Source organism: Hetaerina americana, unplaced genomic scaffold (genome assembly GCF_022747635.1).
Source record: "Hetaerina americana unplaced genomic scaffold, ioHetAmer1.1.p SCAF_5, whole genome shotgun sequence".
Taxonomy (NCBI): domain Eukaryota; kingdom Metazoa; phylum Arthropoda; class Insecta; order Odonata; family Calopterygidae; genus Hetaerina; species Hetaerina americana.
The window spans coordinates 80,421,260-80,434,878 of record NW_027287095.1 but is presented as its reverse complement, the minus strand read 5'-3'; the positions used below and the strand labels follow the sequence as shown (position 1 = coordinate 80,434,878).

At 40.5% G+C, this 13,619-nt stretch overlaps 1 protein-coding gene across 1 annotated transcript in view; it reads right to left on the bottom strand.

Annotated features, from left to right (window-relative positions):
• Positions 1-6,920, bottom strand: part of spdi (split discs) — a 442,952-nt gene extending 436,032 nt beyond the window's left edge. Inside the window, exon 1 of the mRNA XM_071592136.1 lies at positions 6,874-6,920. The gene's annotated coding sequence lies outside the window, so the exon portion shown is untranslated. The remainder of the gene's footprint in view (positions 1-6,873) is intronic.
• Between the last annotated feature and the right edge of the window lie 6,699 nt (positions 6,921-13,619).

The following is a 13,619-nucleotide window of genomic DNA, read 5'->3' as shown; positions in this document are numbered from 1 at the left end:
AATACGGCCTCGAGATAGGAATATGCAAACACTAGATGAGTTCGGCCTTAAATCTTATTAATTGACCATCGTTAGGTTTCTTATCCGTATTAATAAATACAGTAATATCGTACCAGCTTAGCTACGTGTAGTACATTTTCACATAAATGATTAATAATTGCCCACGTGAAATAAATTTGATAAATAATATGCCGTATTATTTTTAACGAATCATCAGCAAATTTACATCTGGAGAGTAATATTTCATTTTCAAAATAATCTTTGTATTTAATGTTACTCAAGGAATAATCGATAATTTCTATGCCTCTGCAATAATAAAGTTATACGCTATGAGTCGATTTGAATATTCACTGCATAATTATAAATTATTTAGCGATCAAATGACGCTTTTGATTTGCTGATAAAAAAAACACGTTGTTTACGAGGAATCAACAGCGGTGGTATTTTTATCGACATGCCAGCAACTATAAACTTCTCTTCCTACAATACACGTCCATCCTCCATTCTGAAGAAACTATTCATTTTCAAAGATATTCAACCAAGTTCCATGAACTTTACAATTCCTTCGAGCGAAGAGTAGCAAAAACCGGAGCCAACACATCTCTGTAGATTTTGCAAGACATTAATTGTGCGAAGAATGGATTTAAAAATATGCCATGTAAGCGTTAGAAAATCTTGGAATTGGGGAGCAAGGACGCAGCCATGGTAAAATAAAACTGGTTCCTCCGCTACTGATATGAAATATTCTGCGAAATACACTGCGCAAGTGAAAAGACAATAATGAGATGTTAATTAAAATAATGGAACAAGCTATAAAATAAGGGTGTGGATAGAATAAACGAGTTTAGAACTAAATGTAAACGCCAACGAATGCAGTTATACATAATTTGAATTTTTTTACGAAATCGCATGTCGAACTGAAGATGATTTTGATAAAAAAGGCATATCCCATACATTAATTCACTTTGAAATTCTTACTAGTAAAAGTGATGCTACATTATATTAGCATTTTAGAAAACAAGCCATCATTGGTTTACATATATAAGTTATTTTGGCGCTAATTAAACTCCAATCCGCCTTTTACCGTCTCGAAAATAATCATACACTCTCCATTTATCATTACTCTTATGTCACCCTAAAGGTTTATTTATACTATAGATGCATCTAAAAGAGGAATAAAATATGTTCGTGAACCGGAATGAACATAAACTCTTCATATCATCGTCACAAAAGAATGAAAAATACAAAAGAACTAAATGTAGAGTAGAAAAGATTGAAGAAACAAAGAATTGAATAACTAGGTGGCGGCGGCGGGAGAATAACGGAGAAAGTTAGTGATGAAAGGCATGAGTAAAATAAACACAGGGACCGAGGAGGGCGGAGCACTACGAATCTATTCCAAAATACCACCGAACAATTTCACTTACCAAAGCACGGATGCTTTTTCTTGATGGAAAGAAAACACTTAAAACGATACTAACAACACTATTTTGCGGCATTTACTAAAAAACGAACAAAGAGAGTAATCTTTAGGACACAAAAAGATCAGTCCAGCCGATAAACCACCAATGCGGTCTCTCACCAATGAAGTTTCCTTCATTTGCAATTAAATATTTAGAATTTCTCAGCCTTTTATTGTCAAACAAGATTATGACTTAGTTTCAGCGCATTCGAATTATAATGATCCATTGAGTTCCACTGTCATACGGGTGATCACATCGAATGATATGCGGAGGATGGAGTGAACACGAATTAAAGATGATTTCTCCAATCAATACATTTTTAGCATTTTTTACTACCCTGCAAGGCACCGCTAGGGTGTGGGGCAGGGAGTGAATCCACTACATACTACTTTTGACCCGAATAAACGGTCGGCACGCTTATTTCAGCGAGCCTTTCCTTTTCAACTGCTGATCTTCAATCTGAATGGGGAAGAGAGCGATAATTCCAAGTAGAAACTCAGCATAACTCAAGAAGACTTACTAAAGGTTCGGAGAAATGTATCAAATACGCATAACAAATTAAATCCTGTCTTACAGGGCGAAGGAGAAGATTATAACATACTCCAGCGAGGTTTGGGATGCATATTCTTGACCGGGACTTGAACCTTAGGTTAGAGCATCGGCCCGACAAGTCGAAAGACCCGTGGTTCAAGTCCCGGTCAAGGAAATATTTTTGCGCTCATAATCTGCCCGATTCCCCCTTCCCCACCTTATGTTCATCTTTTTCGTGTGGCCTTATACCTTTTCTTTATATCAATTTCCGAGTGAATGAATACATGCTCCTCGCCATATGGCGGCTTTTCGCGATTGAATGCACGTCTCGTATATACATACATTGTAGTTTTGACGTTTCTAAGTTTTATAAATCTATATCAGTATTTTTTATAAAGTTATGCGTCGCCGAAGAGCGTTTCAGCTCGATTACATATATATATATATATATATATATATATATATATATATATATATATATTATTTATATATATTATATTTATATATATATATATCATATATATATATATATACACACACACACACACACACACACATATATATATATATATATATATATATATATATATATATATAACTCAAATTTAATATTTTGGTTTAAGAAATGTACTCAAATGACATTTGCTTTAATACATCTAACAGAAGGAAAAAATACTTAGGCAAACTCTCATATCCATATCTTTGAGCTGTCCAGATGTCTTCCCATATCGGAAAAATGAGAAGTATTTCACGCTTGCAAAATACCTGTTTCTCGTGGCAATATATTTCGACATTATTCTAACCCGCCAAGAAGATCGCTCAGAAATAAGGCAAGAAACGAAATTAGAGAGATTAAGAGTAAAACAAATAAGTTTAAGATGCCATTTTTCCCACGAACTACAGATAATAGAATAACGTTGTCCGACCGCGTTATGGAGGATAAGTATTTTCGGTGACATAGTCCGGTGTGTAATCACCTCCTCCACACACCCTAGCGGTGGCTTAGAGGTTACTACGTAAAATTAATAATACCAATCTCAACTAGTAATCTAAGATAAAATTTATGTTACAAACAAAATCAAAGCTTGAGGGACAATTTCTTGAGATGAGCCCCAATTAATGTCGAATCGTCATAAATGTATTCCTCCTTTTAATAAATACGATTCCCATCACTTAAATTGGCAACATTAAGAAGCCATTACCAACAGCTTATTAAAAAAAATCCTGCGATACGATCATGGGAAGTCCAACTGTAGACTTCAAGTTAACCCGTGACAATACCGCGAAAGCAAACAGACAAAAGATAATCCATCCCTACGAGGTAAAAAGAGACGCGCTTTCGCACGCGAGCGTGGCATTGAATGGCCCATCCGATCTTATAAGCGCGAAGAGCGCAATGCGATATCATAGCCATCGATTTCAGTAATCAGATAAGGGACAGCAATCCACCCGAGGGGAATCGATACGATAAACATTTCCTGAAGTGGCTTCCCGGCGAAGATATCAAATTTACACGCACACTTACCGAAAGGACCCCATTACACACGCCCTCTGGAACAAAATGACAAAGAAGTATTGAGATTTCCAGGCAGATACGCCAACTTGACGTCATAAAAATAAACAGAACGTCAGAGAGAGGGGGGGGAAGAAGAAAAAGAACACTCCTGCTGGAATCAATTGCAACGCGGCCAGCTTGAAACCCGCTCCTCAGAATATATTGTTATTTGTTTGTTGTTAAAAGAATTCCAGATCACCAGCCTCCGACGTAGGAACGAGTTCACGAACAAGACAGCGCTGTCGCTCCAATGTTTCCAAAGCCTTTGAAACGTGACCATTTGATCACCAAAAAAATATTTAACCGCAAATATTTCCGCAAAGACCTCTCAATGATCAACACTAAAATGATCGCTGACACATATGATTTGCAAAAATATCAAATTATTTTTAATTTTTTCATTTTTTCCCATAAAACTTACCGTCTCCTCGTCTGTGATCAATCAAACCTCCCATTGTATGCACTAAACCACCGCCGAGATCCATGTATTGAGTGCGTTTACCAGTGGTGTTAATGATACTACAGGGTGGCGCCCGAGTAACGAGTAGTTGATGTAAACCATCGGAAAACGCTTCATAAGCCATCAAGTAACGCTGAATCACATTTCATAGATGTTCAAGTGTGACGGTTCCTTGACATTAGTCACTTAAAAGGGAAGGGGCAATGGAAGACAAAACTTTGTCACTAGATCAGCTCAATTTATATAAACATTTGCTCAAGAACAAGCAAATATAAAATTAAAATTATCACGAAAGAAGGCAAAGTATATCAGGACAGTGAAGGATGAATAACTTACCCCACATCAACCCATTTCATTTTAGATCTCAAAAAACAAGTTTTTTTCCTCCACGTGGAAGTACTCAATTTTTTAAGGTTTATTTCAGAAGTATAGATGTGACCATCATGTTTCAATACTAATGGCTTTCTTAGTTTCATCGTGAGTGATCTGCGAAATAAACTTGACGGCTTAGAGACAGATGACAAAAAAAACACCCTAACAAGCTAACCACATCTGGGTGAAACACACACGGGGAATATGTGGATAAGCTAAGAAAATATTAGGATTAATGAGTAGCGTACTGGGTAAATGTGACGAATAGGTCAAAGAGAAATGTTATCTTTCGCTGTTTAGGCCCCACTTAGAATATGCTGTAAGCACATGGGATCCTCAAGAAGTTGGATTGATTGCCGAATAGCATCGCGTGCAGCTTAGAGGAGCTGGATATGTAAAACGCTGTTATGAGAAACTTAGCAGCGTATTCAAAATAGCAGAGTAGCTAGATCACTCACGGAGCGAAAGTTAAATTACATTAAATCTCGTGCATAAATTGGAAGGATGTCTCTTTAGCAGTGATGCTGAAAATGTATCATTACCCCCATCGTACTACAGTAGGAGAGAGCATGTCAATAAAAGTAAAGAGATTAAGTATAGAACCTGATACATTTAAGTTGTCATTTTTTCAAATAACGATAAGGAATAAGAATAAAATTGAGCAACCAAGGTAGAAGTCACATCCGAGTCAAAATTAGTCTGGTGTGTATTCCACCCTGTCACAAACCCTGGCGGTGGCTCGCAGGGTACTAAAATATCTAAAATAAATATCCAAATAAATATCTTCTCAAATTTCTGTACTGATTGACCTGCATTTTAAATTGACGCATTTTTCGATTTTTTTTCTACGAACGATAATGGATCAGAACTACATAGACCGACCGCGGTAGAAGTCACATTCGGGGTCAAAATTATTCTGGTGTGTATTCACCCCCTGCCACATACCCTAGCGGTGGCTCGCAGGCTACCAAAATTCTAAGATATCTATCTTTCCCAACATGTTGCTATGCCAATTATCGCTGTATATTAAGGGTAACGTACAGCTATATCACTATAAGTGCGATCGAGGCAGAGAGAGCATATGCGATAAAGCTCCATCAGCAGCGCAAGAACGATATCTGAGGACGAAACATAACCATGGCAGTGATATCTTCAGACGAGAATCGTGATCAATGACTTAGAAATATTTGAAATCAATCACAACCGATCTCATAAATTCCTCTCGTAATAAGTCTACGAACTGACTCTGTCTAAAATCCAACCCAAATACTGATGCATTGCGTTTGTAGACCATTTTCAGGAATGGTTCACAACACACCTCATCTAAATTTTTAAACAGGTGTCTTACAATAGGAATGCAATTAGAGTAAAATTAAGTCAACTCCCCCGCGAATTTCGACGCAGTTGTGGACGGTAATATTTCCGCTAATTGAACGAATTTATTTCCGCGAACCCGTCAAGCATATTAGCTTGAATTTTCCGAAGGGGTCTTTCGGAGCAGCCTTACAACAACTAAGCGTGGAGAAAATGTGCGGTACCTTCAACACACTGTACCCCTTCCAAGGATCGAGATAACATTTGTTGAGTGGTCATTTTGTAATTAAATTCAACACACACTGTAATTTACAAAAACCCTAATCGTCACACAACTTGGACTCCAAAAATCCAACACTTTCTGAAGGGAGACTCGATTTCAAAGAAATATAATTTAACCATCAAATACTTTGCTGTTCTAAGATGGACATTAACCCGATCTCGACCTACGAGGGATTCCAAAAGTGATGCAAAGTTAAGGCTTTCCCATGAGTACTGTCAGAGAGTTATGCAGCAGTTGTTAAGCTGATGATAGTGGTTTCTTACGCCAGTAGTAACTTGGGACCGGATGCAAATATTGCTCTGAATCGGCATCACCATGGTGCGATAAAATTCAGCAGTATTTGGAGCGTTTCTAAAGCCTTTTAAGGAACGGAATACCTTTTCATCAACCCACTTTCAACAATAAATAAATACATTAAATATCAGTGAAATATTTGTGTGGGCTAGTTAACTCCCGAAGCATATTATAAAATAAAAAATCAAATAATTTAAGAAGAATAAAATGATAACTTATTCCATTAAGAGCTAAATTTCTGCGTTTATTATACCAAAAAAGTGAGAGAAAGAAGCAATCTTAGGCAATTCACCACTCACACGAATACAAATAAAATTGTACTTACGTCTTTTATTGGGATATGATCATACTACTTGTAGAATTAATTCGAGCGAGTTCACCACTTGAAACTCCGGATTAATAAAGCTAACGGTGAAAAGGTCAATTAGGTAGGCAAAAGCCCTAGCGTTTGCTTTCTCGGAACCACAGAGCCACTCCCCCCCACCCTGTATGACTGCGCTGGGCACCAATGTCATGGCGAAACGACGCGAGTCACTCAGGGGGTAAACATGGGGATGCTTCGGAGGCACGAAATGATTATTCCCTTTGAGGTTGCACTTACCGTATCTGGAGAGGCGAGGACAACGAGGCCCGCCGGCGACTCCGGCGGATGGGGGGCGCGGAGTAGGGTGTCGGGTGTCGCCTTCGGAGCGGCCGCTCACGCACCTCCCGCCGGCCGCCCTGCTGGGTCGAGCAGCGAAGACCCTCCTCCTCCTCCTTTCTTCGGGCCGCAGGCGGCGACCGCCTCACCTCCGGGGCCGCCCGCTGGTGACGCACGCTGACCACAGCAACACCACCGCGACCTCCTCCGCACGCTGCGAGGAAGACGAAGAAGAGGGCACACCGCACACTTGGAGAGGTGGAACTTTGACAGGAACGGGATCGGCGGAGGAAGAGTGTCGGTCCTCTTCCACCGCTTTTCCGTTTCCCCAGCGCCCCCACGCAACCCACCTGGGAACACGCGGGGGAAGGAAGGATCGGGGATGAAGGGAGTGACTGGAATAACTCGCGAGCGTGGCGATATACGAGCAAGAGAGAGAGAGGAAGAGGAGGGAAGGAGCAAAGCTCTTCGCGGCTTGTGAGTGATTGAAGGAAGCTCTCCTTCCTACCTCTCCCCTCCTATCTCCTGTGATCCGGTCGCGAAATGGAGAAACAATTGAGCGTGATGGGCGCAAGAGGAAGATAAGCGCCGGGCGCGGGCACAGAAAGGGGGGGAGTGAGAGGGAAAAGAGGAGAGATGAAAACGAAGAGCGAGAGATGTTGCCGTGAACACTTTGCGGATGATCGACGCCGACCATAAATTACGCCACGCGATCCAGGGAGAGGCTGGTTTCATCTGCGATCAGACACTATCTCGCAAATCAACGCAGGGGAGCTGATGTTGGATGAGGGTTTTAGGATTTAGCCATTTGGCGAAACTCATTAATATGGCATGTGATTAATCTGAGCAGTAATCAGTCACATTTACACATACACATATATAGAAATTAGATGAAGTTAATACTTACAGTAACAGAAGTGAGAGCTTTGGAGACAAAAAAATACTTCATTCAATGCAAACTGATATTCAATAATTGCAAAGAAATTTAATAACTCTATGATGAGTGGTAAACCGCGAAGTTTGACATTGGAATTGGAAAAAGGATCACTTGTATCATCTGGTTCGAAAGTCCGAGATACCTACTCTCTCACTTCTAACAATAAAAAGTTTGTATAAACAGTATCGGAAACAACTTTTTCTGACGTGAGTACGTCGCAGTGAGCTCGCAGACCTCAGCCTCGGCGGTAGGGGGTCTGACCTTCAACACGCGCCAATCGCCTGCGAGCGGTCGTTCAGGTTAGATCGTGCCTCTAGTGGAGCCCTATCGAGTGAACTCGGTGGAAGCCCAAAATGCAGCGAACGATTGAACAACGGTACGCTATCAAATTTTGGGTTGGACTGGGGAAATCGGGTACGGAGACGTTGAGCATGAATCGCCAAGTGTCCAAGGGTGTCACAAATTGCAGTTTTTAAGGGGCACAAGCTCTTCAAAGATGGCCGAGAGAGTGTGAAGGACGACGGCCCCGCGCTGGACGGCCGTCGAAGTCAATAACCGACGACAACGTGTGCGTTAAGTGCTGAATTCACCCCGTCGATTAAGTGCGATCACAGATCGTATTGGCATTGATAATGTGACAGTGCACACGATTTTCACTGAAAATTTGGCGATGCGAAAGCTCTGCGCTAAACTCGTCCCGAAGGTCTTGACGGACGACCAAAAGCAGAGGCGAATGTCTGCTTCCGAAGACCTGCCGCAACTTGTTGAAGATGACCCCGACTTTTTGGATAGCCCCGAATTGGCACCAGCAGATTATTTCCTATTCCGAAGTGTGACATCCTCCCTCAAAGGACACCACCATGGCTCGTAAGTACCATCAAAGAAGCTTGAACGCGTACCCTTAAGGACCTTCGGGAATCCCCCTACCAGGAGGCCTTCGAGTCGTGGAAAAGCCGCTGGCAACGGTGTGTTGACGCTCAATGGATGTACTTTGAATAACTTGGAGGGATTGTAGCAATATCTGAAATGAATACATCTTTCCAAAACTTTTCCCGATACTTTTTACCCAAACATTGTATAATGTAGTGCTGTTTACACGCCTAAAAGTGTCGACAACATACTTCAAAGTGCTTACACACACAGGGTGACTTTTGTTTAAGTTTTATTTATTTAGTACTCTACGAGTCACCGCTAGTGTGTGTGGCAGAGGGTGATTGCACACCAGACTAGCCTTGACCCAAAACACCTTTCCCTCCTATACATCATGCAATAACACCAAGAAAGGTGGACTGTTAGCGAGATCAATAAGTCGATGAAATTAGAATCGGATCTGTTCATACGGGCATTGATAGCACTGGTTTTAAGACCTAACTTAATACGCGTTAATAGTTTATTAGCAATCATCGGCTCCGGAAAATCGACCTCATATGGCTGTTAACTTTGCCAATAAAACCGAAGGTCTAAGCGTAGAACATCATTGAAAGCAAAAAAATATTTGAAAAACTGAAATATTTACCCAAGAGACAATCAATCACCTTCACATGTGACAACCCCATGAGGAATGACAGGCGCACGAGCCCAGAGAAAACGGGAATTTCCCTAAGATATTGAAGCTGCATGCCACATACGTACAATCTGCCATGCATGCGCCTAAAAGCAGTGGCAGGTAAAATTAAATAATAAAAGGTCACAGGTTTATTGTCAAGGCCTTTCCTGATGCCAACTACAAATTCATATACGAGGGTCATCCGGAAAGTAGTACCCGTTCGTGCCGCATGAAGTGCTGACGACGCGAGTAGCCGCTGGACGAGGTCAGATAGCTTCAGTGGCTTGTCTGCCTTCTCTGAGCCAAGTTGCGTGACGCTAGCATTGCCTGTGTTGTTTCTGTGATTGTTTACAATGTTTAAAAAAATTGAGAACGCCGCCAGTTGTGAAGTGAGGGCAGTGATTAAATTCCTCAATGCAAGAAACGTTCGCCCATGTGATATTCATCGCCAATTAAAGGAGGTGTATGGAGACAATGTAATGGACGAGTCGTCTGTTCGGCGGTGGTGTCGCAACTTCAACATGGGGAGGGGGAACACACACGACGATGAGCGTTCGGAGAGACCGTCTGTCATTACAGACCAACTGGTGAGCTCAGTTGACGAATTCGTGAGGAACGATCGGCGCGTCACAATTGATGACATCTGTGAGCATTTTCCCAATGTTTCTCGAACAATTGTTCATGAAATTGTTAAACACCATCTGCATTATGCAAAAATTTGTGCAAGATGGGTCCCTCGCGTATCTCAATGAGCTGGCGGCGAAGGACTATGCAGCAGGAATACAGAAACTTGTCACACGTTATGACAAATGCCTTAATTTGCTTGGAGATTATGTTGAGAAGTAGTTTAAAGTATCCTCTTTCAAATAAAATTTTTTATGTTTGTTAATATTTACTTTTGTGTCTTTATTTCACGAACGGGTACTACTTTCCGGATGACCCTCGTATATTGCCATGGGAATCCTAGTGCAGGTAGAGTACCAAGAAGTTGGATCAGAATAAAGTAAGAATTTAGTATGAAATAAAATAGCCTACAGACAGACCAAACTGAATCTGCAAAAAGTCTTGAGCCTCGTATCAGCTATTTGTGCATTGTACCGTCTTGCCATTCTAAACAAACCTAAACATTTCGTGGGTTGTTAAATAAAGAAAACGCATTGCACGAAATTTTAATGCGGAAAAGATGTGAATTTAAATATTATTACTCAGATTATATTGTCTAACTTGGGATTTTGTCGATGACTTTTAAAATGCAGATTGATAACTTAAAATTACATATTAAACACGTGCATAAATTGGATGGAGGTCTCTCTAGCGTTGATGTTGAATACGTATTATATCGCACTGTTTTAAGAGAGACATTATCAATAAAATTAGAGAGATTAAGGGTAGCAGATAGATTTAAGATGTAATTTTTCTCAGGAAAGATAGGGGATCAGAATAACTTTGCCCGATCGGAAAAGAAATACTTAGATATTCCACATATATTTTATTATACACGACCTAGGTCTCGACTTACAAAGTCATCATCAGGTGATAATGGCTGGTAAGTCGAAATCAAGGTCGTGTTTAATAAAATATATTTGGAATAACTAAGTATTTTCTTTTCCGATACGAATCGCTTCCACAAAGTGACGCCTCAAACCATTCTATTCAATTTTGTCCGAACTTGCTCGGGAAAAGTCTTTTGGGTCAGAAGTAGTCTGGGGTGTAATCACCCCCTACCACACACCCTAGCGGTGGCTTGCAGGGTAATATTCTGAGAAAAAAATATTTTACGCTTCCTTAAATTCTTTGGTAGTATATATACGTATAAAATTTATGCACAGATAATGTACAAATAACGGTAGCATTAGCAAATATACGGTTTATCGTCAAGAAATTCTTTAATCCATGCAAGTAATTTAATATGAACCTGATAGTATTAATGCCAAATTGTCACTAGAGAAAATTATTATTCTCGTGGAGCACACCAACTGATATTCTTTCTCTCGCTACAAATAAAAAAGTTCGAATCAAAAACTCCTCAACAGTTACAATCTACTGCACATTACACTTGACTAAATATAGATAATTTCATTGCTAAATATATCGCCTCGCTTACTTACAATTAAAATTTAGCCCATTTCCATCGACCCAATGAAAAATTGCTTTCTTTAAACTGTCGAATGTTGATAGAAAGAAGGGTGAAAGTAAATAACTATGATGAGAGGCAAGAGTCGCATGAAGTGACTCAAGCAGTCAAGGTTACCAGGAAATTCCACTTTAAAGAGACACAATATCACCTGAAACATGAATTAGTGTCCAACAAAATTTCATCATTTTACCTAGGTCAACATGAAAGTAAGAACAGAATTACTGCCCCATTCAAGTCCCCAGACGGACACTGTTTCGGGTCACATCAACGAGGAATATTCAACGTGGAAAAGAAAAATATAATTCAACACTAACTCCCGATACACCTGAGGCTTCCCTTTCTTCACGACCGGAAAACGGGTAGATTACTGCCACACCAATCACACCTGTCGTATCAGACCCTGTGACAACGTATCTCGTGGCCTATTTCTTAGGAAAAAGTAAAGGTAGTGCCTTTACGAAGACCTTCATGAAAGGATTTCTCGGCGTATATTTTTATTACGGTTCTCTCCTCCAGTTCACTCACGCATCTTCATAACTAACTTGTTACATAAGTATTGGCAGGCAATTATGTAAAAGCCACTCCATTTTGCAACAGGCAGTAATTCAACGGGTGGACGCTGTTTTAAGGGTAACCAATGAGGCAACAAAAATGTTTTGATTGGAGAGCTCCTTTTGGCACAAGTGATTCTAAGATTGCACTAAGTGAATTCAGAAGCAAACGCACATCGTTTAAATGGTAATTTTCCAGTTATATAGCATCATACATGCATCGACTGACATGAGGATATATTAATAGGATGTGGATAAAAATTTCTGATCGTTAGGAGCAAGTCCCTACGAGAGGTTACTTTCAGCGTGATGTCACCTTCATTCCTGAGTGTAGGGGGTAATCTAAAATTCCATCAAGCCCCGTGACACAGGCCGGAGAAAGAATTCGCTCAAGTGAGAGTGACGCAATTTGCGAGCGACGCCATAGTAGCTATGACTTCACTATTACAGGTGGAGGGGCCTCGTGGAATGGGTGAGGAAGCTGGTTCGGGTTGGAAGAAAAAAACCGGCCACAAAGTCGGGATTAGTAGAAGTTGTGACCGGCACCCTGATGACGGTCATCACGGACTTACCCTGACACGGTTTGAGATGCTGAAAAGTGCACTGTGGTGGTTTTTTTGGGCTCGTCTATCCACATGGCAAACATTGAGAGGATTTATAACAGTTTTTCCGGCCATAAAAGTGGTCGAGCTGTCTTTTTCGATACTAGGCATAACTAACCATTGCGTCAATTTAAAATACAGGTCAATTAGTACAGATTTTTGTGTATATATTTATTTGTATATTTATTGTAGATACTTTAGTACCCTGCGAGCCACCGCCAGGGTGTGTGACAGGGGGTGAATACACACCAGACTAATTTTGACCCGAATGTGACTTCTACCGCGGTCGCACAATGTTATTCTTATCCCTTATCGTTATTTGAAAAAATGAAATCTTAAATCTATCAGGTTCTACACTTAATCTCTTTACTTTTATTGACATGCTTTCTCCTACTGTAGTACGATGGGGGTAATGATACATTTTCAGCATCACTGCTAAAGAGACATCCTTCCAATTTATGCACGAGATTTAATGTAATTTAACCTTCGCTCCGTGAGTGATCTAGCTCCATAATGGGAAGAGTCACGGCCGTAGTTACCGTTCGATTTGTACATTGATCTAGCTCCTCTAATATTTTGGATACGCTGCTAAGTTTCTCATAACAGCGTTTTACATATTCAGCTCCTCTAAGCTGCACGCGATACTATTCGGCAATCGATCCAACTTCGTGAGGATCCCATGTGCTTACAGCATATTCCAAATGAGGCCTTGCCAGCGAAAGATAACATTTCTCTTTGACCTTTTCGTCACATTTACCCAATTCGCTTCTCATTAATCCTAATTTTTTGTTAGCTTGTCCACATATTCCCCGTATGTGATTCACATTGGAGAGGTCGTGGGTGAGTGTAACACCGTACTCGTATTTAATCGAGCCTACAATCCCGTTTCGGTGTCCGATAGGGTAGGCGTTCGGAAGGGAATTGCTTTCTTCCA